This window comes from Amblyomma americanum, chromosome 3, assembly GCF_052857255.1.
Source record: "Amblyomma americanum isolate KBUSLIRL-KWMA chromosome 3, ASM5285725v1, whole genome shotgun sequence".
Lineage (NCBI taxonomy): Eukaryota > Metazoa > Arthropoda > Arachnida > Ixodida > Ixodidae > Amblyomma > Amblyomma americanum.
This window is the reverse complement of record NC_135499.1, coordinates 87,193,678-87,218,505: the sequence shown is the minus strand read 5'-3', so window position 1 is coordinate 87,218,505 and position 24,828 is coordinate 87,193,678. Positions and strand designations below refer to the sequence as shown.

Below are 24,828 nucleotides of genomic sequence, written 5' to 3'. Positions count from 1 at the left end.
GATACATGGCAAAGCACTGTCTGTAAGGCAGTGACTTTTCTTCAAGTGCATTTTTTCATCACTTTTCATTCTAGCGCTGAAGTATGACAAGATACGATGTGGACACTACGAACGCCAGACAGCAGCAACCTTTATTTTCATGTCGAAAATAGGGTGTGTACTGCATCATTCCCAAGAAAATTGCAACATTTTTTCTTGAAAAGCAGAAATATAAAAAAATGTTATTTTTCTTTATACTGTTGTTTCGCCCTGTTGTTCAGCCTGAATTTAAATGAATATCTTTATAAGTAGTAGTGGCGAGGAGTGACCGACTGCGTTATAAATTTTCACAGTGTGTTTCAGTTCTGCTACCCACGTTTATGAGCAGAGGGTACCCAATCAACGCTTCTTTTGGGACAGGAGTGCTTTAGGGTTCTCAGACGAAATGGTATCCATCTGGCTATGACGCCAACTAGCTCAGCCCCACTATGTTTAACATCAATATCATCCTAGAAAGGAAACATTTGAAAGAACTCTCGTCTGAGCCAAGCAGTTTGAGACTGGGAAGCGGTAGGTGGGGTGCAGTGCCCCCTCGGGAGAAATGTTCGAGGGGCAACTGCCCCCTTCCCCTCAACCCTTTTGTTCAGTCCCGGAGTCCCTACGAACATTCCAGCGTTGCTAACAAGGCGCTCTACATGGTTTGGAAGCGACCCTCGTGCGCTGTGCACAGCTCCGAAATCAGGGGACCCACTTTCGTGAAAGCCAATTTTGCAGATAAATAGAGTCCCGGGTTCGAACCCGACCGCGGCGGCTGCGTTTTTATGGAGGAAAAACGCTAAGGCGCCCGTGTGCTGTGCGATGTCAGTGCACGTTAAAGATCCCCAGGTGGTCGAAATTATTCCGGAGCCCTCCACTACGGACCTATTTGTTCCTCTCTTCTTTCACTCCCTCCCTTATCCCTTCCCTTACGGCGCGGTTCAAGTGTCCAACGATATATGAGACAGATACTGCGCCATTTCCTTTCCACCAAAAACCAATTTAAGATAAATAGAATGCAACACTCGGTAATCTTCCTTGCAGACGACATGTCTGAAAGTATTTAGAACAATGAACATGTCTGTTTTCGTAAACTCAACTATGTCGCGTTAAAGGAGGGGCTCGACATAGACGAAAGGATCGCTATTTACACGAACTCGACACAAGTCGACTCCACTTTTTTAGGCAAAGTTAAAAAAACATCTAGGAAGTGAGTAGAGGGCTATAGCAAGAGCTTTCCTTCTCAAAAGTCGCTCTTTCTCTCGAATATTCAATTCCGCCCGCATTTTGTCGAGTTCATGTAAAGGGCGTGAGGGCGCATTCACCGACATCACAGTGGGCACCATATTAAAGCGAAAGCTTTACTGGCCGCGAACTTGCGATTTCATCGTCGCGATGCTCTGAGGAGGCACATGACGTCACAACGCGTGCCTCGCCGCGGAACCGAACCGGTTTGGCTGGGCCAGTGGCGGCTGGCCAACACCACCTAGACTTTTTAAGGCCTCTCCACGTTTGCGTGACGTCACCGCACTGCGACGGCCCAGTAGGTTCGGCTTCCGCGCTCGCACGCATTTCAAAGTGCTGATTATGTCTCTCGAAAAGAAAATTACCTTTTTTTTAAATCGTGTTTTGCTTGCCCACACCCTAACCGAATGTTTTTTTTGTTCTTGTTTCTTTGAAAGTATAAGCAGTTACATTTTAGCAGACTTTTACTGACTTTATATCAAAGCGCTGGTTTCGAAACTAAAAAACTAACAAAAACAGTCACAAGCACACAGAGTAGTCAATTCTTCAATGTCTTCAATTTTCTCTCTTTTTCTTTTGCAGCCTTTTCAACTATAAGTTGATCATTTTTTCTTTTACAAAGGTTATTTAGAAGCGTGTTTGCTGCTGCACTTAGGACATAGTGCATTACCAACAGTGGAGTGTGCCCATTTTCACACACATCAAAGTCAATGCCGTCGTTTAACACATCATGCGTGAGTGCGAAGAGAGCCTCCTTTTGATTTGGTAGTGCATGAAACCGTGTCGCATGCTGTTCGCTTCTCAGTTTGTCAAGAACTATCTCAGCAGTAAGAACAGCATTTACTATGGCAGGCTGTGGAAACTTGAGACTACCACGAGTCATGGCCTTGACTAACTCCCCACCTTCTACTTCAATTTCATCTTCAAGCATTAAATTTTTCTTTGCAAGTCATGCATGACAGCTTTTTGAACGCAACGTGGGCACAATAGCCAGCAACGTAAGTGGTTGCTGGGAGATTTGGCGCCTTCGCATAATCGTCGTCCGTTACCTCAATGTCAAACACTTCAAGTACTGCATCGTTTACTGCCACCGCATCTGTTGCAGCCTCAAACTCTGGGAGCTCCATAATGTTCTGCAGACGAAGCTTTCGCTCCGACTCATAGACTTGTCTTATGGAAATGTGGTATTGCGCACCGGAGAGTTGGCGGTATTTGCCAAACCTCTCTTCCAAGCAATCAGTCTGAAACTTTCCTAAAAGTACATACTCGAAGTTCATTTTATCTAGGCAATACCAAGTCACCTTTACCAAGGTGTCTGTCGTGAGTCGGAGCGCACTGTGAGTCTCTCTTGTAAGTATGCCTGCGTCAAATTTGAGAGACTGCCACAGATCTAGCCACTCCACTATACTTAACAGAAACTGGATCTGTGGACTTGACGCTGATGTAATCGGTGACTGCAGCTCATCACGAAGTCGAGTACCCTTGGTGCATGTCTTTACATTTACAATGTTCCACCACTTTGTTATTGTTTCAAGGAACTGTGCAGTACCAGACACATGATCTAGCTCAAGTCTGGGCCCACATGCTCGCAGAGCTGCTGCCGTAGACGGGCTGAAAATCCTTAGCGCAAGCTTGACATTCTGTCGCTCAATATTCGATGGGTTCAGAGATTTAGACGAAAGTGTTGGTGCTGATTTAATCAGCTGACCCTGTTCTTTTTAGTGAAGTTCTCGAAGTGCTTTAAATGAAGCTGTAAGTATAGGTGGCTTTATATTAGGTCCTGTGGGGCTAGGAAAGAACATGCATGTTCCAGCATTTCGCTGATTGATCCAGTTATTCCTGACGCATTTTATTAAGTGTACAGGATAAATCAGAAAAAAAGAGAGGACGTTTAGAGTCTGCAGGGTGTGGATACACTCTCTGAAGTTTGCAGGGGGCCCCAAAAAGTGACATTGTTTTCCGGTTGATTGAGTTATTGTCAGCTATGACTGCGATTATACGCAACTCAACATGCTCTAGCTGAAATGATGCTATGCAGAATAGTGTGAAGCTGCTGTGCGTTGATGCGCTCTACTGGCAGTATGTGCACAACATTCTTCTGACGCGAAAGCAAGCTTTGCATCATAAAAACATGGGCTGTTTTTGCTGCATTAGGGCTATTTGTGGCCGCACCAACAATTACTCCTCCCTTATAATCAAAATACGGCTGCAGGTGAATTTCGTCCATCATGAGTACAACAATTTTTTCATGCTCCGTCATTGCTGCGACAAGCTTCTTTGCATACGATAGGAAAGAAGTGCCTTGCTGTTCAGCTGCCGGACTTACGCTGTAGGAGTTACATATACGACGTATTGTAGATTGATGGGGTAATCAAAGGTTTCCGGCACTGTGAAGGAACCTATAATCATGCGGAGAAACTGTAAATAAAATGCTTGAGAATACCAGCAACTCTGCAGAATACCGGGATGACCTGCTATGCTTGACAAGAAGAGAAACTTGCTCTTTCAAAAAACTAACTGCATTGGGTTGTTCAACATCTGCCAGTTCACAATTTAAGGCATCTTCAAGCAGGGATAGTGCCAACTTAAGCAAATCATCAATTTTTTCTTCGTGCTTAAACAACAATTTTCCGTGAAACGACTCTACAGCATCCAGCAGACCTATCAAGCAACGGATATCATGCACTGTGTGAGGGATGGTATCTATGCCATCAATTGTAGTCAGCTGCACATTTCGGTAATGAACTTTCACCGTGAGGTTCTCTAAGACCGTGACTGACGACAAAACACGAGGGACGTCATCAACAGCAAGATTGAGAAAAAGGACGCAGGCAGGTCGAGAAATAACATTCCAAAAATCAGAAAGCTTGATTTGAGGAAGGCACTCCAGTAGAACTTGGAAAGTGTCAATCTTGTTCTTTGCTTCTTCCTCCTCGTGTGTCTGGAGTGACATGGCGATGGCATCTCGTAAAAAAGCTGCTTCAAGACGCATTCTCTTTTCAGTCCGTGCTTCTCGGGACGTAGTGGCGGGCGCAGAAAGGTACGCGGGACAGTTCGGGAATACACTGGGAATGGCGTCGGAGCTGAGACGAGCGATCTTCAATTTTGCCTCGACGACTTTGCCCGTTTTTGAGTCCACATACTTAGAAGATGTCCGAATGTCTGATTCTTTAAAGTGCCGCTCGCAGACCTGCAAAGCCCAGCGCAGATAAGGTTAGCATATTTAAGATGATTAATTCCATGGGTGCAATAGCAATTAGCGCAGTGAAATATTTCAAATTTTAGAATATTTCCAGCGCGCCCACTGGACCATGTTGTAGCGCATGATGTACACACAGCTACGTCGCGGAATAAATATCACGCTTTTTCGACTTACCACTGAGCGCTTTCCGGGTTCGAAATCAGCACGTGGAATGGCTTTCAACCATTGCCTCCTTCTGTCAGCATCAGCTGGGAAAGTGAAGACGCGCACAGTCTTTTCTCCATCGTAATTCCCGCGGCAGCCGGGAACACAAGTGTCCTGGCCTTTTAACAAATGGCCCAGCAACTGTCACACGCGCACAGCACTTTCACAGACGTTTCCCAGGATTGCACTTCGAGTATTCACAGCCCGCAAGGAAGCTTCAGCAAATGACACAGAAAGAAAGAACGGCGGAGGAACAGCATGTAACACACGACACGTGCAGCACATGTTCAAACGCGATGGTAGTGATGTTTATAGCAATCGCGATGTCCCCATCAAATGATTGCTTTCAACAATTTACTAGAAAAACTGCACAAAGTAAGCTTTTAAAAGATTGAACAGTTTCCAGAAATGCGAACGAAGATTGTTACATTGAACCAGATATCTTTCATGTCTTTTAAAACGGTGAAATTCATTATCTTCAATTTGCTATACTCAAATACGCCTCGGAGTACTCCGCACTTCAACAATTTGAAGCAGCGCGGGAGGAGAACGGCGGCAGCGGCCGCCAGGAGGTGCTGCCGCAGCGGTCGGTGGTGGCTGCTCCCGCGTCGTAGTGCGGTTACGTCACGCGTCGGAGGAGAAATCGTGGAGAGGCCTTAAAAGTCTAGGTGGTGTTGGGCTGGCGCACTCGGCGCGAAATGAGACATGCTCAAAGTCTCCGCCAGTGCGGTCAGATTGCACCGAAGCCGTCGAACGCGTCGTCGGTGAAGCGCATTTGGAGTATAGAAGGTCTCGCTTTGGCCGACGTGACGTCACCGCGCAGCGCTCCTTAACAGAGCCTGCGCTTAAGCGCTAACAAACTCATTCGATGGCGGCATCTATTGGAGACACTGAAACCCCCGCAATCTCACAGAATAAAAAAAAAATATGTGCCGAGGCTCGGAATCGAACCAGGGCCTTTGGCGTTTGAAGCAGAGACGCTGCCACTCCACCGCGACGGCTCTTTTTTGTTTACTGCATGGAAATAGTGCCGAAAAAAAAGTCTAAGCACGCTTACACCCGAAAACAACAGGCCACCTAACCCTTGCAAGATCCTTCCTTCCAAAAAATCAAAATTTTGGGACGCACACACATGCATTCAGATAAGGGAGCCAGCTAAGCGGCTCTTGCAGGGCAGCATATACTCCCCGCACCAAAGCACATTGTTCACGAAACAAAGATTTCGACGACCGTGGTGATTCGGAGTGGCGGTCCATCATGCGGCTCTTCCAGAGACTAAAATTGTCTCAGCAACATAAATAGATCATATTGCACAGCACAATTTTTCTCCACAGGCTAAAAACGAATACTGTGGGGTGTGCTGTCAATGTCCTCCCTAATTGTTCGTTGTAAAATGTCCCAGAAGGATTTAGCATCAATGCAGAGAGTAAAATAATGGTCAATTGTCTCTGGTGTATTCCACAGGCGGCAATGGACCACTTGCGGAAAAGCGAGCGCCGCCTGCCATGCAAACAGGGAAGCTCCGCTGGCACTTTTGGTTGGAAAGGGGTTCTCGAGCAGGCGTGTGCAAAGGTAGATTTCAGATGTTCACGTGCGCTTGTTTTCTTGTTTTAGCGTTGTTTCTTCGCCGGAAGCATGCGTTTGCTAACGAAAGAGGATGATGGAGGAGGAGAACACCCCATTTCCGTTTTTTAGAAACGGGGTGGGGCGAAGAGTTTTCGAGTTGTAGCCTGAAAAACGACCATGTGTGGCTGAACCTGCAGTCTACTACCTCACCGGAACGCCGAATGACCAAATGAAAGTGTGCATGAATGTGCGCCTATGTGCGGGCGAGTGTAACAGCATAATGAAATGCACTTTCCTAATGCCCATTTATGTTAGCGCTTCCTCGATAGGGCAAGAGTTTCTGCTAACTTCATGCAGCACCTTTTGCCGCAGCCCACACTTAACTGATCAGTAAACGACTCGTTGCACCATCTCAACCACGGCTCGTGCTGATACGATAGAGCATTGCTTTGCGTTCTAACAGGCCGCTGGAGCGTTGGAATGCGCGGATATAGGCGAGGTTGCGCTCTGGCGCGTGCTTCGCTGTTGAGATAGCACAGCTCGACATTGTAGCATTTATGAATGTTCATACTAGTACAAATAATTTGGCTGTCACAGAATACGCACGTGCGTCGATGGCAAAACTCTTCTAGAACGACCGAGCTGTGCGCACTTGGGAGCAAGCGCGAAATGTAGCAGGAACAGTCGTTTCGAAACGTGCTCGATGCGCGAATTGCTGGCTCCATTAACGGCTTCGTCTTTTGCGCGTTGTATCTCGTAGCGGCTTTTATTACGTCCAAGTATCGCTGTTGCAAAACGCGTGGTCAGTTTAGTTAGAAACGCGTTGAAGTTGCATGACATTTACGTGGCAGTTACAGCTCACATCTGTCTCCGCACTACAGCGCTGGAATGCACGGCCAGCTCATGTTTTCCAACCAAAACCAAATCGCCTACAGAGAGCGCTAGCTGCGCTTTCACCGCGCATGCGCAGAAACTTTTCCGCAAATGGTCAATTCACCGTCCATAGCACAAGCATCTCCTTACCATGAAGCCATGCTGTGGAGTTCGCTGACCTTTCCGCGAACTCGTTGGTCGTGTGTTCGCAAGGAAGGCCGCTCCAGTGGGGTCGGAAGTCGCCAACAAAGGGACCCGTCCCATGCCGGCCTCCCCTTCGTGCGGCGGACGTCCTTGTTTACTCCGCGCAGTCACGGGCATAGCCCGCCTTAAGAAGCCTAACCATGTACAGCGGTCGACGTGTTCGTTGTTAAGGGGTTGACGAGGTTTGGGGGCGCACGAGATACGGCTGAGTATTAGCCGAGTGACCGGAAACCGACTATTCCCGTAAATGTCTTCTTCTCTTTCGGTGTGTTCTGTGAACAACTTTGGTGATCGTCTCGTCGGCATATATTTGTCGCTTGTGCGAAAGAGAAAACGTATGTTAGGAAAGTGGTAACCGCTGTGCCTTGGGTGCCGTGGGAGAGAGTGGTCGCGTTTGTGCTGTTTGTGTATTTGATTTCAACCTCTATTTTCCCAAATGTGTAATCAGCACTTTTTGCCCAATCTGTGATTAGTTGGCGGAAACCTTATTTTCCTTTCCCCGACCACTGATTGGTGAGGTGTGTCGCTAGTAATCTTATTGATGGCTGTCCCCGCTAAGGTCAGAGACAGAGGGTTTAAAAACAAGCGCGCTGGGTTGAACGAGGGCTGAGTTCGTCTGATCAATGGTTTAGTCATGTAAATAGTTTTCTCCTTGGTTTGTTTCTTCTCGTTTTATTTATGTTGTAAATAAATAGTTAACCTTCTCCTTTCCTCGAGTAACGTGAATGTTTGCGAGTTAGAACCACCGGGTCATCAAGAAACCCCGATCTCATCATCAACAAGGTGTTTCCTCACATCACCACCCGAACGGGGAAACTCAACTGGCGCAGTCGACACAGGATCGCAACTTCTTTCTACTCGAGGCATTGGACGGAAGGTGAGAAGAGCAAGTTCGTGGACAAGCTGTTTGTCCTAAAGGAGAAAACGTGAAGCTGCGTTGAAAGATGACGTCGAGAGCTTCAGTATCACTGGTCGTGGTCGAGTGGACGTCGGAGGCTCAAGTCAGCGAGGAGCTGAAGGAGCCGGGCAACGACAAGCCATCGAGGGCTCGAGTCAGCGAACTGCTGAAAAAGAACCAGGCGTCAACCTCGAAAGGGTTCGAGTCAGCTAGCTGCTGAAAGTAACCAGGCGACAGAGTGAAGCGAGGTCCGAAGCGGTTATCTGCTGAGGGACCAGGATAAAATCGTGGGCGTCTACCTTCCCGGGAGCCCGCTGTCATCACGCTGAGATCGACAGTGCTGCGGTCGTCGGAGCATCGAAAGAGGTAGGACGCCTTCCTGCCTTCTCCGAAACTGCCATGTCTGTGCCGTAGTCATACGCTATACGGTAGCATCGAAATGACCGATGCAAGGATGGATGCTGCAAGGGGGAATGGTCTATAGCATTTCGAGCAACTTACGTCCACAGAGCCGGCACTAGAAAATATGACGAAAGCTTTGTGGAACAAAAGGGAGCGCAAGGCTCAAATGTTTGAAATTGAAAAGTTGAAGCTCAAACTTGAGCTTAAAGAAATAAAATTGATGCAAATGCAGTTTCCGCCACTAGAGGATGCGCAACATGGACAGCGGTTGGGCGATTATGCAAATGGACTGAAAACAGTGCTGGCTCCTATGCCAGAAAAGGACCCATTGGCGCCCGCGGGCCATATGGGCGGAGGTCAGAAGTGCGCCGCACCTGAGGCGACATTGACGTGGTTAGCAATGCTGCAACTGCGGTTGCAGATCGCAGAAGTAAAGAGGGAATCGCTGGAATTGAAGCGCGAAACGTATCGTCTTCGTTCGGAGCGTATAGCACTAGAAAAGGCCAGCGAGACAGAAAAAGTGCAAGTGCTGGAAACACAAAGAGCGAGGCCGGAATTAAGAGATGCTAATTCTGAGTCTGACGTCGCTGTCCCTGGCAGATTAGTTCCCCAGAACTGCGACAGAGCACGACAAACTTTAAGGGTAACAGCAGGTTCTGATGAAGTTGTCGCCGAGGCGGCCTGCAGGCCATCACTGGCAGCTGAGGGCGCGCCGCTCGTGTCGGTCGAGCTTTCGATACAAAGAACGCAGGTAGCGCTAACTCGGACAGCGGTATTGGTAGACGCGTTGAGCGCGCCGGGCGACAGCAAAGAGCTGCGTGAGGATTCAGTGATGGTTTCCACCAATGATTCTGGAACAAAGGAAGCGCACGCAGAAAACCATCGGACACCTAGAAAAAGTCGTCGCCGCCGAGTGTACCCTAAACGCAACAAAGCCGAGTCCTCTCAGACTACGCCTGCGGGTGATTCGACGGTAGCAACAGGAAGGGCAAGGTGAAGGCGTGCTTCTCGGCCGCAAGAGGCGTTCACGTTGTGGATAGGCAGCGGCAGATGAGATGTGGCGTAGCACGTTATTCAGTGGGAACAGCAGTGTACACGGAAAAAGAGGGGCGAGCTAACTCACGACGTAAGAGATTTCAGAAGAGGCTGGAGCGCCGCGCCAGACGGAGAGTACCTGGCAGGCGACAGTCAGGGCTAACTGGTCGCGCACTACGCATTAGAAAGAAAAAATGCTCATCGGGCGCGCCAGAATGCCGATTGCTGCCAAAGGGGAAAAACTTGACAAGCAACGGCGCTATCATTTCAGAGTCTTTGTACGGCCGGACCGTTAGACCATCCCCACGCTGCCGGGCCTTTGTAGGTTTATTACCGAAACGCAGAAGCGCTTGCAAAGGGGGTGCGGGAGTTGTCCTTTTTTGTGACCGGTCGGCACCAGTGAGACAGCTCCCAGCCGAGCGCGGCTGAAGAATTTAAAGCATGCGAGCTCTCCGAGTGCTCAATGTTTGCATGCGCAAGTAACCAGTAGATGTAATGCGGGAAGTGGAGGCTAGGGACCAACTTCGCAGTTGGCATACAGAGAGCAGGCATGGCAAGTTCTGGAACGTGCAGGTTGGTGTCCTGACCTTGTATGCACGTAATGAATTGAGGCTGTGTATGTGTGCGCGCAGTGCTGCTTGTGGCCGCACTTTTATGTCACACTGACAGCAAGTGTCCGCGTGACATTCTTGGTTAGGAGGTGTGCAGTTCGCTGACCTTTCCGCGAACTCGTTGGTCGTGTGTTTGCAAGGACGGCCACTCTAGCGGGGTCGGAAGTCGCCAACAAAGGGACCCGTCCTGTCCCGGCCTCCCCTTCGTGTGGCGGACGTCCTTGTTTACTCCGCGCCGCCACGGGAATAGCCCGTCTTAAGAAGCCTAACCATGTACAGCTGTCGACATGTGTTCGTTGTTAAGGGGTTGGCGAGGTTTCGAGGGCGCACGAGATACGGCCGAGTATTAGCCGAGTGACCGGAAACCCACTATTCCCGTAAATGTCTTCTTCTCTTTCGGTGTGTTCTGTAAACAACTTTAGTGATCGTCACGTCGGCATATATTTGTCGCTTGTGCGAAAGAGAAAACATATGTTAGGAAAGTGGTAACCGCTGTGCCGTCGGTGCCGTGGGAGAGGATGGTCGCGTTTGTGCTGTTTGTGTATTTGATTGCAACCTCTCCTTTCCCAAATCAGCACTCTTTCCCCAATCTGTGATTAGTTGGCGGAACCCTTATTTTCCTTTCCCTGACCACTGATTGGTGAGGTGTGTCGCTAGTAATCTTATTGGTGGCTGTCCCCGCTAAGGGCAGAGACAGAGGGTTTAAAAACAAGCGCGCTGGGTTGAACGAGGGCTGAATTCGTCTGATCAACGATTTAGTCATGTAAATAGTTTTCTCCTTGGTTTGTTTCTTCTCGTTTTATTTATGTTGTGAATAAATAGTTAACCTTCTCCTTTCCTCGAGTAACGTGAATGTTTCCGAGTTAGAACCACCGGGTCATCAAGAAACCCCGATCTCATCATCAACAAGGTGTTTGCTCACATCACCACCCGAACGGGGAAACTCAACTCATGCCTTCACAAGCAGCGTGGACGCGTGCAGTTTAAAGGAGAATGTTTTTGCGGAAAAAAATGCACATTCGCCTAACACGTCTGAAAACACTGGTGTCAAGGGACTCCAGAAAAGGTTGCCGATGCAACGGTACAGGGAACAAATACTCTGTAAGTACCTGAGTCATCTGCCTACTGGAGAGGCTATAGAGGTAGTCTCAAGAAAAGCGTACAGTGAGAAAATTGAAGGTGTTAGCAACTTCTTCAAAGAATCCCCATAAAGGCCCCTCACGAGTGTGTCCCATCGGTGCGAATAGGGAAGGCAAATAAGCGCTGAGACACCTAATAAGCACAGCTGCTAAAAAATGGGTGGTTTGACGATTTGAAAAAGGTAAAGCGCGAAACAAGCTGATGCACGAATAAGTGAACAAGGCTGATTCCACCAGACTCTAGAGAAAGAAATAGGTTATCGCGATGTGTGAGTTCCCATTGGGAACGCCATACGAATGTAGCAAATATTATGTGCATCACCTGCACTTTTTTCCTAGCACAGTGGAGAACCTGCAACACATAGGCAACTTTTGCAAATAAAAAAATGTTGCAGACTTGAGCCCGAGCAAACACTGACAGTTCCCTACCCATCAAGCCTAGGTTTGTCGCCTCATGGCGACTATCTGTGAATCCCAGTAGGCGCCAGTGTTGCAAATTTGGTGAAGAGGAACCCCTAGGAAGTGAATTAGCCCGCAGTCTCAGCTTATGCCACAATAATGACTTGGCGTTGTTGTACCCCAATGGCCCAACCAAAACCTCTTGGACTTATCTAGATCAAGAGCCGCACTTGATACCTCGCAAAACTGTTCAATCAAATGCAGTGCCTCAAGCACACTATTTTTGTCTGAACAAAAGAGGGCGACATCATCTGCATAGGCAAAAGCCTTAATTTCAAACTCCGCCAGGGAGAAACCGCGGATAGATGTGCAGATAATAATACTGAGGCTAAGAGGTTCGAGAAATAGGGCAAACAACAAAGGCGATAATGAACAGCCTTGGCGAACAGATAATTTCAAAGCAATAGGTTTGGTTAGCTCTTGGTTTACATTTAGCCTTGTATAGCACTCCTTATAGCACAGTCTTATGCCCCTAAGCAAAACATCTCCAATATTTGCGTGCTCTAAGACCGCAAACAAGAACTTGTGACGAACTTTATCAAAGGACTTGACAAGGTCAATCTTAATTAAAGCTACTTGTCCGCTCTCATCGGATACTGTCTCCACTACTCAACGTGCGATATGAATATGGGTTTGGATGCTGCGGCCTCTGATACCGCAGACCTGATGCGTGCCTATTAAGTGAGCGACGACCAGCTGCAGATGATTGCAAAAAACCTTTGCAAAAAGCTTGTAATCTACATTACAAAGAGAAATTGGACGATATCTCTCAACTGTTTTCAAACGGTTTGAATCTGAGCTTTTTGGAATAAATACAGTATGCCCAGAACAGAAAGTTGGGACCAAAAAACCAACATTTTAAGAAGCCTGGAAAACCTCCATCAAGACCGGCGCTCGGCAAGTGGGAAATGTTTTATAGAACTCGCTAGTAATGACATCTGGCCCAGGAGATTTCTGAGCCGTCAGGTCAGAAATGGCAGATTTAATTTCGTTCAAATAGGCCCCTCCACTAAAGCACGCTGCTCATCGTCAAGTCGGGGCAAGCTTTCGAATAAGTGACTATAATCTGATGCCACATTTGTGTCCGCACAACCACCAAACAGCTTCCGATAATAGTCAAAGAAAGCCTCAATAATACCAGTGCCATCGCTGTATGTGCAAGTATGGGCAACCTCCATACCGAATTAACAATATTTCTTTAGCTAGAGCAGTCTGCCTTTCATCACTCAAGACCTGACGAGATAGTTGTTCATCCAGAAACCTACGGGTCCTTGATCTTATCACGGCCCCTTTGTATCTTTCGGTTTCAAACTGCTGAAGCTATGCTTTAACGGCAGTGATATCTTCGACATAGGCACCTGGGCTAATCCTCTATAACTCATGTAGCTCAACTACAGTACGGCCGAGCTCTCGAAGGTGATGTCTCTTCAAAAACGCGATTCTTGCTGAGGCCTCAATAGCAATGTCTTTTGTTTCTTGATTAAATGAGTCCCATGATTGCAAAACTGAGAGATCACCGCGTGACCACGTGTCCTTCAAGCAAGTAGATACAGCACGTTTGAAGATTTCATCTGGGAGCAGGCAGCTACTAAGCTTCCACAGCTCCCATCGAGATTGGAGTATGCACCGACTGTACCTCCCTATCTGAAGAGACACCTTGCAATGATCACTGAAGAATATGGGCCGCACCCAGTAACCAAAACGCTGGCAAGCATGTTCGCTGAAACGTATTTTTCCTGCCATTAGTCGACCATTTGTACACAGATCGTAAAATTATGCTGTTGGGAGATTTCAATTGTGTTTGTAGGGATGAAGACCGAGCAGTGTTAAGTAAGCGATATTACCCTAGTGCTGCTTTACTTACTGATTTGGCATGCGAGTACAACCTGGTGGATGTTGGGCAAGATAAGGCACCTAGCATTCATTTCACTCATTTTCAGTGCTGCTCTAGTGCTCGCCTTGACAGGATTTACGGCTCCGCCACGACGGCTCAAGCTTGGACTATCAATAAAGGCGGATCTAGTGAATGCACTCTTCCGATGCAGAAGTCACCGCGCTTTCGCTACGTATATCTTGGCCTAACAGAGCTAGGTCATCAGCAATTTTTGTTTTCGGTGGAGCACTGCCAAAGGTCACCGGCGTTTCAGAAGAGATCAGGCAGTTTCAGAATAGGGATGGCTTGCATCCGGGCTCTTTCATCAGGCCCAACCACATCAATTTCTCTCTTTCGCACTTAAGCTACGCTCCTGCACTGCTAGAGCTACTTGCTGGAGAACGAAATGGCACCCGTGAAGAAGGAAGCTGTTTTGAAAGTGCGCCCGTCCCCCGTGGGAGTATTCCATCGCACTTTCCTTTCCTATAATTGCCAATAAAAATTGCTTGCTAATTTTTCTTTTGTATACATAATTTGAAATAAAACTTGCATCCTGGTCACTACGTCCTTTAGGCTGACCCCGTAACTTCCAATAGCATAAAATAAAAACAAAAATTCCGGGATGTACACGGTTTGCCAAAAGTAATCAGGCTGCATGGTTTACTTCCCATTCGACTAATAGAGCTCTTGCTGCTTTCCTAAAGATCAAAAAGTTCTCGGAAGGTGAGGGCAAGGGTTCTCCTTATCATGCAGAGATTTAGAGCCTGAGGGCTAGCATAACTTCAATACACGACTGAAAAGCAAACCGTCCAGCCTGGTTGTTTTTGGCAAATACTGTATAGTTTGCATTAGTTCTCATACACGTCACAACGGCCGCCATCTCTGGCTCCAGATACCGCTGCGGAAGCCTGGTTGTTTTCCTAACCCGTTTATCGCCAATCGGCTTCTTTTTATAGCTGTGCAGTAAATACTCGGCAAGAAAGGGGAGTCGGTCATTTGTCCTTTATGCTGTGAGTTATTGGTTGTTCATTGTTCGGGCTAGTGGTGCCGAGGGTGGAATGGTAGTAAGTGTGGAAGTTGAGGATAGGGTGCATGGTCGCAGGTGCGCAGACGCCATTTCCCAAAGCAGGTGGGGCACCGTTTCCTGCCTACACTCTTCTGCACTCAAAAATGGCGGCCGTGACGCCAGGTTAAAAACGTGTATGCTTCGGTCGAACAGTGGAATCTCCGAGCCGGAACTTGCGCCATCAAAATAAAGCGGCGATGAGCTCTCGCTGCTTTCCGAATATATAGAAATAATTTAAGCGAGATCGAAACCAGCGTGCTCTTGATTAGTTTTTAACGCATGCGCATGCAGTCAGTCGACAACTCGTTCAAATGCTGCACGTGTACGGCAATCGGGAGAGGTGACTCGATCACCGCGTGGTTAAGCGAGTGGTACTAGTTTCGTTTTCATGAGTTCTCTAAAGTGTGCAAGTGTGCGCACGCTCTTATCAGCCTTTATTTTTAAGCGAAAAGCTTCGCTACGCCAGCTTTTCGAGCCGTCAGCGCGGCCGCAAGTTTGACCTTCAACGTAGCTAGAGGTCAGCAGGGCCGCAAGTTTCACCTTGAATGTGGCTAGAGGTCAAAGCATGAGCATAAGTGGTGGCAGTCAGGTTCGACACATGACGTCTGCTACAGCAGCGACACCAGCGCCTGTTACACTATTTCGACTTTGACCTTGACCTTTATTCCTGGTCTTCGGCATCGCATGCACAGGTCATGACAGTGGGTTCTGCATAAAACTGCGGTGCGCTTTGATGCGTTGCGCGGAACGCTAGGTGCGATCGATGCGACGCCTGCAGTGGAGAGCGGCAGATGCGCGCTCCAACATTCCGTTGAGGAGAGGGGAAAGGAGGCATCACAGGTGTGCTGCTTTCTCCCTCCGTGACGTCACACACCTTGACCGAGCAGAGCGAGGAAGCGTCTGCTGGAACCGTGTGCGCAGAGCATCAAAGTGGGTTCTGCACGAAACGCCGGTGCACTTTGATGCGCTCAGCCCAACGCTAGGTGTGTTCAATGCGACGCCTGCCGTGGAGACCGCCAGTCGCCCTACCTCGAACGTAGCCAGGGAGATGCAGCTTTTCGCCTTCGACCAGGGTTAACCAGAGCTAAACCACCAGCAATTTTTTTCGTCTCTCTTGAAACAGAAGGGACGCATGAAACCTATGCGCAGCAAAAGGTGTCAATTACCCCCGCCGCGGTGGATCAGTGGTTAAGGCGCTCGTATACTGAGCCGGAGTACCGGGGTTCGAAGTCGTCCGCGGCGACCGCGTTTCGATGGAGCAGAAACACAAAAGGCGCCCGTGTGCTCTGCGATGTGAATGCACGAGAAAAAATCTCAGGTGGTCGAAATTAATTCCGGAGACCTCCACCCACTACGGCACCCATTCCTTCGTTTCTTCTTTCATTTCCTCCTTTAACCATTGCCTTACGGCGAGGTCCGGGTGTCCACCGAGATATGTGAGACAGTTACTGCGTCATTTCTTTCCTCAAAAAACAATTTTTATTTCAACATGTCAACATTTTGTGTACGTGCTTTGCACATGAAGACGAAGGCAGCCAGAACGCAGGATTTGCCGCAGTATAGCTTCACAATTAACGTTCCCATCTTTTTTGTTAATCTTCAAACTTGGTTTGCACCTCGCCTTAGCCGTGGATCGCGCGCCGGTCAACCCCTAAGTTTGGAAAGCGTGATAGTGAAAACAAAAAAAAACGTCACTTGATTTGGGTAGTTAGGCCCTATGCGGATATATGCGTTAGCATGATGTGTTTCGGTGCTGCGCGGCTCTGGTGTCAAAGGAACGTCAATTTCGGCTAGATGGTGCATCCCATTTCAGACGGAAAAGAATAGCGCTAAAGGTAGACGAACACAAAGAAATACCGGCGCAGGACAAGCGACGCCGGCTTGCGTCGGTCTTTCTTGTGTTCGTCTACTTTTAGCGCTATTATTTTCCGTCTAAAATAGAATGCTCTGGAGTGTTGGGACATAACCTTACTAATGACAAATCATGTCAATTGTCGATTGGAGCTACTGTCTTTTAACAGGCGCATTTGTTCCCTCACCCACTCCGTCCGCTTCCGGTCTCTTAACGTTAAACCAATCATTTTTGTTTCCGTAGCACATTTCTCTTTCTGAAGGCGGACGGTGGTCGTGCTTCGTGGACGTGAAATGCAAAAGGTAGCTGGGTGCTGTTTGACGTCAACCCACAAGAAAATAAATGAATGTGGATTAGCTTAGCTAAGCTAATCCAAGATATACAACGTGAAGGCTGTCAGCGTTCATTGTGTGCATTTGCGTTGGCGTTGACAACGTTCTCGACGCCGATGGTTTTGAGGAAAGGAAGGGCGCGTAACTGGCCCCTTGCTCAGTGGACGCCTCAATCGCGCTTTCAGTACCTACTAGCTAGTACCAGGCTATCACCCGAACTTCTTACGTTTAGCTGCTCTGCAAGCATCATTCGAATCACGTTCACCACCTAACCGCTGCTGCTCATTCCGCTTAGATTGGTGCGCTTAGGGGCGGTGCCGCCTGGTTAGAGCCGCGGGTTCTTGGCAAGCAAGCCACCCGGTGGGCAGGGGTGCTGTGGCGCAGCGGCACAAGGCAAATGCTATTGCAGGTGTTGCCATCGGTGAAACTTGGGCTTCTTGGGTTGCGTGCAACTCAGGTTCCTCTTCGCGAGCAGCCTTTCACGATTAAATGGGTTGCCGGCTGGCATGGTGGGCAGGTTGCCAACGGCCCGTTTGGCACAAAACTTCCACAAAACTGACCTGCCTGCCACAAAAAGGCTTCAAGCAAACAGACAAACAAGCAGACAGACAGACAAACACACAACGCCCAAATGCTGGGAATGAAACGATAAGTGCTGGCGCACTAAAAATTGGAATGGACACTTAAGCTCCGCCTTAAGAATAGGACGTGGTAGCGTTGAGTTAAAGCCCATATATGTGGAATTAGCATTTGCAACTTTACACTCATATGCCCCTGGGAGTACTCACCACTTCTTCCGCAATGGTGGAGCGGTTAAGTGATGCACCACTGCACTGCTATGGCAGGCACTGCCACCACGGTGGGGTTTCCGCGACCTAAGTTGCTCCTCCCGAGCAGCATCTCGTGATCACTCATTGATTTAACTGCCACCTGTCATGGTGGTCACTTTGCTCACAATGTTTCTTCTCCGATGGGGGCATACCTCGCCCCCTTGCAGTACCCTATTTTGCGCTCGCAACGCCGACGCGGGAGTTCCTGGGTAACGGTGCCTTTAACGCTGTCGGGTTAAATATTTGCAACACGTCTACCTATTTGTGAGCATATGAGTAACGTCCACATGAACCACATCTTCATATGCAAAGAGCCATCATATACTTCATCTTTCATGCCCGTACTAACTTCTTGATGTATAGTTTCTTTCCTTGCAATATTCATGTTTGGAATACCTTGTCATAAACGTTGTTTCCTCACTGTAGAAAAATTATTGCGAGCCTATTCGTGGATTTTTTTACATGCTAATTCTTCTATATTATAAAACACCTGTCATAACCTAATTAAGGCCGCAGTATATGTAAATAAACAATGATATATTTATTTTCTTGTTCTTTGCGGGACATTTTTTCTATCCCATTCAACAAAAACGGAAAAATTTGGTCCCTCGCTGCACTTTGGCACCGAGAGCTTTGCACTGAAAAGCACAGATTCCCCTCACTATTCGACGGCGCGTAACACACTTTTCAATACAATTGAAAACCTGAGCTGAAAGTGGGATGCCGTACAATCAGTGTGCGCGTGTCTGTGCAAGCAGTGCGCGTTCAACGGCGTTAAGATTACGTTTAGTCTTCATAAGCTTCCAAAGACTTCCGTTCCGTAATGCTCGCAAATCACTCGCGTGCCCATATATTATGTAGTGCGGACAGGATCAAAAAAAAATTGGTGGTGGTTCAGCTCTGGTTAAACCTGGAGTGACGCGATAGCTACAACTGCCAGAGTCGAACTTGGTCACGTGACCAACCACGTGACGAACCACGCGATCAGCCACGGCGCAGCGCCATCGGCAGCTGCTCCTTACCACGTTATCAACCACGTGACAGCGTGGCGGCGCAGCCACTGGGTGGCGGCGCCGCCACCGCCACGGCGCCGCCACGCTGATGGCTCGAAACGCTACAGTAATGTAGCTATCGCTACAAAAAGGCCGTCATCGCCTGAAAGACGTTGAAGTAACGAGCGTTAGCTTTATTGGCCATGCGTAGAACGAAAGTCTTGTCGCATCTAGCGGGGCCAGTGAGGAAAACCCTGAGAGGTTCGGAAAAGAACACAACGTTTCCACCTAGCAGAGCGATCGACTCCTAGCGCCATCTATCAAAGAAATTACGATGCACGTCTACACGTTGTCGAGTTACACCCCCCCCCCCCCAGTATACATTTCAAACCAAATTTGCTGCGTTTGGGGAGTCAAGGTGCGCCTTGAATTCGGCTTGCGGTGCGATATGGTAACGCTTCGATTAGTAATTGCTTGTGTACAATGTTTACATATTATTTAATTGTTATTTTATTTCTATACCACAACTCATGGAGTTTTATTCGCCTCCCAAGTTCGGTAGACAACTGTTCGGCCGCGGTCCTAGCGGCAGCTGCGGCTGCTCCGGCAGCCAGACCACCCCAGGAGCCTGGTAAGCAAACCGGGCCGATGGCGACACCGGTGGGGGCTGCCGCCTGTTCCAGCGGCGCGACGCAGGAGGTATACTACGTGACTACGAGCCCGGTCGAGGGTGCATGGACGTCACAGGAAACGAATAGTTTCCGCCATGGCGCCCTCTCCCAGCACTTCAGGTCTTAACGGCCCTCCTCCTCCCTTCTCGGCGGCAGCTTGGGCGCCGCATTTTCGGCTCTCCCCGGACGCCGTTATTTTATCGGCACACTGGCTCCGTCGGAGCGTCTAGCGAACGACGGACGGTGCTTGTGCGGTGGAGTGTGTTGGTGCGCCTGTGACTGTGTGTTCCTGCCGCAGCTTCCCGCATCGGCCGGACCCTTCCACCACGCAACCGTTACCACCGCTTGACATCGTCGTCCCTCCGCCGTGGGGCCACCAGCTTGTTCGTCAGCAGGGACCCAGGACGCCAATCAAGTCCCTCGCCGCCTCCCCAGCGCTGGTGCATCAACGCACCTACAGACTCTGTCCGCAGAACTTTACCATGAGTCCGTCACCGTTTTGTTTTACTCACCTGTTTCGTTGTTTACGTTTGGTTCATTGTTTTCTTCTTTATTTTCATGGTGGCTGTTTTTCGTTTCACTTTTAACGTGCAGAGTTCTCACTCTCCAGATAAGCAAAGGGAGATGCTTCACCTTGCGCGTTCGTTTCATATGGATGTTTTGTTTCTGCAGGAGTGCAATTTCCGCACTCCTGCAGATTTTATTTCTTTCCTTACACGTCATCACGTTGATGCTTTCTTTTCCTTGACGCACTCGCAGTCGAGACAGTTTCGTGGAGTGCATTCTTCTGCGGCACGGCGCCCCCGATGTGCTCGTCACGGAGAGAGGAACAGAACTCACGGCGGAACTAACGCAAGCCATCCGGCGTTACAGCCAAACCAGCCACCGGAAGACCACTGCATACCATCCGTAGACCAACGGACTGACCGAGCGCCTGAACAAAACCATCGCCGATATGCTCGCAATGTATGTCCATGCCGAACACAATACGTGGGATGTCATCCTGCCTTACGTCGTCTTCGCCTACAACACCGCAGTGCAGGAGACCACCCAGATGACACCTTTTAGTCTCGACCATGGCAGGGAGGCCACGACCACGCTAGACGCCATGCTGCCCAACGTTACAGAAGAAGAGAACGTCGACGTTGCCGCCAATCTTCAACGCGCAGAAGAATCTCGAAGGCTTGCCCGATTACGGATCAAAGATCAGCAGCAGTCTGAGGACAGGCGCTACAACCTACGAAGACGCAACGCGGAATACACGCCAGGAGACCAAGTCTGGGTTTGGACGCCCATTCGCCACCGTGGATTGAGTGAAAAGCTTTTGCGCCGCTATTTCGGCCCGTACAAGGTTCTTCGTCGGCTAGGTGAACTGGGTTATGAAGTAATCCCTGACGCAATCACTGCATCCCAGCGACGTCGCGTACGATCAGAAGTTGTCCATGTAGTCCGTCTGAAGCCATATTATGCGCGCTAAAGGACGCTTCATTTCCATACTCTGTTTTCGCAAGATCCGTTTTATCTCTTACTAGTCGCATTATTTGTTTTAATGCATCGGGTCGATGCTTCTTTAAGAGGGGAGTAATGCCGCGAATATTTGCAATATTTGTTCTTCAAATCTGCCGCCACACCACTTAATCGCTTTGTTTGTGACGCAAGACGCGACTAAACTTATGTCGATTGATCGCAGCCAGGCAGAGCTGATTCTACGTTGTTCCGGAATGTTCTAGTAACTATGCACGCATTATCTCGAAACTTCGCAATCAGCATTGAATTGAGCCTTGCCGACAGCGACGGACATTCTGTTCGACGACCGCCGAGCACGCTTGTCGCTTCGCCGCCTCTGAGTAATTCCGTACATTGTGGGCGCAAGTCAGCCCAATAAACAGTTTTCTTTTAGAAGACCTTTTGGCCGTCTTCCTCGCTCCTTCGACTGCCGTCACCATTACATGACAATATTGAGATCGCGAAAAACGATGAGGGACAAAAAAAGAAAACACAGTACAAAACGCGGTACATCACCTGAGGTTTACTACAAGGAAAACCTCATTTATACAAGATTTGTAATCACACCTGATATACAGCAGACACCATCACGTGACACAGGCACGCGAGCGCGCGTGTCAAAAGTGCCTGAGTCACATGATGGTGTCTGCTGTCTATCAGGTGTGATTACAAATCTTGTATAAATGAGGTGTTCCTTGTAGTAAACCTCAGTTGAAGTACCGCAGTTTGTACTGTGCTTTCTTTTCTTTGTACCTCGTCGTTTTGCGCGGCCGCAATATGCACTCCATTGTTAACCACCAACTAGCCCGCCTTTGCCTGTTACATGTGCCACCTTTGTGTGGCTCTGAATACCGTCCAGTACTCCGGGGGACTGTCCTCGAAATTTCTCGCCAAGTATCACGATCCCTACAGAGTACTGGAGCGCACATCTGTAAATTATGTCGTCGAATCCCTCATGCCGTGTTCCGATCTTCGCGGCCGTGAGGCAGTTCACGTCCAGCGCCTCAAGCCTTACTACAACCCCGTCATCTTACCATCGCCGTAAGTGGCCAAGATTACTTTTCTTTTCCCCGGGAGTGATTATAAGGAAGAATACGCACACTCATGAGAAAAACGAAGATGGCCCTGTGCTTCAGCCTTATTTCTATCACGACGAACGTCTGTGCTCGGCCTGGCTGACCTCGGACTGCGTTCGCCGCTACTACCGTCCACCCAGTTCCTTTCAACAAACCCCCGTCTTACACTTCCGCAAGCAACAGGACATATAATATTTACTCATCCTAAAAATTTCCTTGAAGATCATATTTTCATGTCTCTCACTAAGCGCGGCTTTTTGAAAATTTGTCCTGTGGCGATTAAATACTTTCCTATACTGACGACTTGTACTCCTACTTGTACTCTTGTTTTTCAACAGACAGCATATTTCTTGACTTTACTAAACCTTTCGCTGAAGATAACCACTCACTGCTTTTATCTAAACTAAGCATGCGAAAAACTGAACCTGCAGTATTTAAATGGACTCGTGCGTTTTTCTTTTATCGTGCTGAGATTGCGAACGCTAATGAAACTAACTCTTCAACAGCACTAGTTAGCTCAAGGGTTGAGTTCTTGGTGCTGCTACTCCCGTATTTGTATATTTCTGGACGACTGCGTGCTTTGCAGTAATATAACTTATCATTCTGCTATCCATTCTCTCCAGGGTGGTGTCAATAACTTACTTCACTGTTGTAATACCTGGAAAATTGAATTAGACATTAAAAATGCAAATACATATAAGTTTCTCGGACGAACATGTCACGGATCTCCCCAGAGAGCACTCAGACCGAAAGAATGGACTAGGCGACAGGTGTACCCACACAAACGCACATTTAATACACCCTACGTGACACACACACTAGAACAGAAAACTAACAAAACTAACACAAAACACAAAAACTATAAATACACACGACCCGCGCACACTGCTACCAGCGTCTACTACTAGCGTTATACTATTAGCGGTCGGCGTTCGTGCTCACGGTTGGTTCGGTGCGGCTGCGGCATTGTATGGATCCAGTAGCCGGCGTCGAGGCGGCGTTCGACGTTCTTGGGCTGGCGTCGCTGGCGACGTCCCTGGCTGCGTCGTACAAGCTCCCGGTCCAAGCGCCCGTGGAGGTGATGCCGGTATTGTTGGCATTGGGGACACCACCCGGATGGGTGGCAGCAGCGCTGAAGACACCCCTTACCGTAGCAGGTGGTATCGTCCTCCGTTGACTCCCCGGAACGGGCTCAGGCACGGCAGGAAGTCCACGATGCGAAGCCGTAGAACGCGACCTCACCGGAGCAGTAGCGGGTTTCGCTCTCTTCCAGCCAAACTGGTCGCATTGGTGAGGGCCCGAGGGAGCGGACGCATCTCGCATCGACTCCGCCAATTTCTGGCTCCTGTGCCCAGCTAAATCATCCCAAGGACCCATTAAGACCGTCAACAGATCCAGGAAGGTACACGGGCCCTAACCGTTATCATCTTTTGGAAGTGCCCGATGATTCACAAGAACTGGCAAGTGAAAACGTCTCCGCCTGCTGTGCCGCGGCGCTCAGCCTGGTCTCATCGAGGCGAGCCTCGCCGGCGGGCTGCGTTCCACACTCACCGGCAGCGCACCTACCCCCAACAGCCATGGACGTGCAAGCGCAGAGGGAATATTTTCGTCCCAGTGAGTGGACCCCGATACTCCGCGCGTACAAGGGTGAAATCTCAAGCGAGGAAACGCTGGCCATATCCCATCAAGCAGCGACTGTTCCATCTAAGCCTACGGCGTCCGCGTCCACTACCCCTGCGACTTTCAAGCCTACATATAGGCCTCAACAAGAACAGCTGCGCGCGACGCACGCAGTCGCACACCGAAGCAAACAATTTGCTTCACTCCCTCCCGGCGCTATACGTTTCGTTTACTGACCAAGAGGAGGCCTCGCTTTGAAAGGCACCATGGCGCAGCCACTCCTGCAAGCCCTGCAAGTCAGCGCTGCTGGCCGTGACCTCGGGGATATTCACCTGAGGATCCACCCTACGAATAACACCTTCACGGTCGCTACCCCGCACGAGACAACCGCCCTTCACCTCGTCCAGCTCAGGGAAGTGGTGCTCCAAGAGACCGCTTACCCTGTCTCAGCCTGCATTGCACCGCCCGCGGCTGCTTTACGTGGAGTCATCTCGCAAGCCTACTTGAAGAAGACGCCGGAGCAGATGCTACGGGACCTCCAGACCCGTACGCTGATATCATTGCAGCCCGCATAATGGGTAGGACTCATTCCATACTGATCACCTTTGCGCACGGACCAGTCCCCCATACCGTATGGTACATGAGTGTAGTGCACAGATGCAAGCCGTACAAAGGAAGTCCAGACGCGTGCATGAACTGTCGTCGGCAGGGCCATAGGTATGACGTGTGCCCGCACCCCAAGACTGGTCTCTGCCCGCGGTGCGGAGACAAGCATGAACCGCAAGATGCGCCTTCCTGCATACCGGCCTGCATTATCTGTGGAGGCCAGCACTCACGGGCACCGGCTCGTGCATGGCTAGAAATCGCACCGCCCAACCACGCAACCCATCGCCCCAGAAGGCAATGCCCCCTAACAAGGATAACTTTCCTCCGCTGCAAACGAACAAGAACGACTTTCCTCCGCTGAAAACGACCCTCCCGTCTTCTGCAACATGGGCCTCCAAGGCTGCCGAGACGAACACCGGGACCTCCCAGGACCCGGACGTGAAGGCTCAGCGAGAGGAGGTGAAGCAGCTCAGGGCAGCCCTCTCTACCGCCACCTCTGCTGTATCTCCCCATCCACCACCACCATCCCCTTCACCCACCCATCCCGCCCT

The 24,828-nt window shown here is 49.3% G+C and overlaps 1 pseudogene; it reads right to left on the bottom strand.

Moving 5' to 3' along the window:
* Positions 1–1,774: 1,774 nt before the first annotated feature.
* On the bottom strand, positions 1,775–24,525 carry LOC144123881 (uncharacterized; annotated as a pseudogene).
* Between the last annotated feature and the right edge of the window lie 303 nt (positions 24,526–24,828).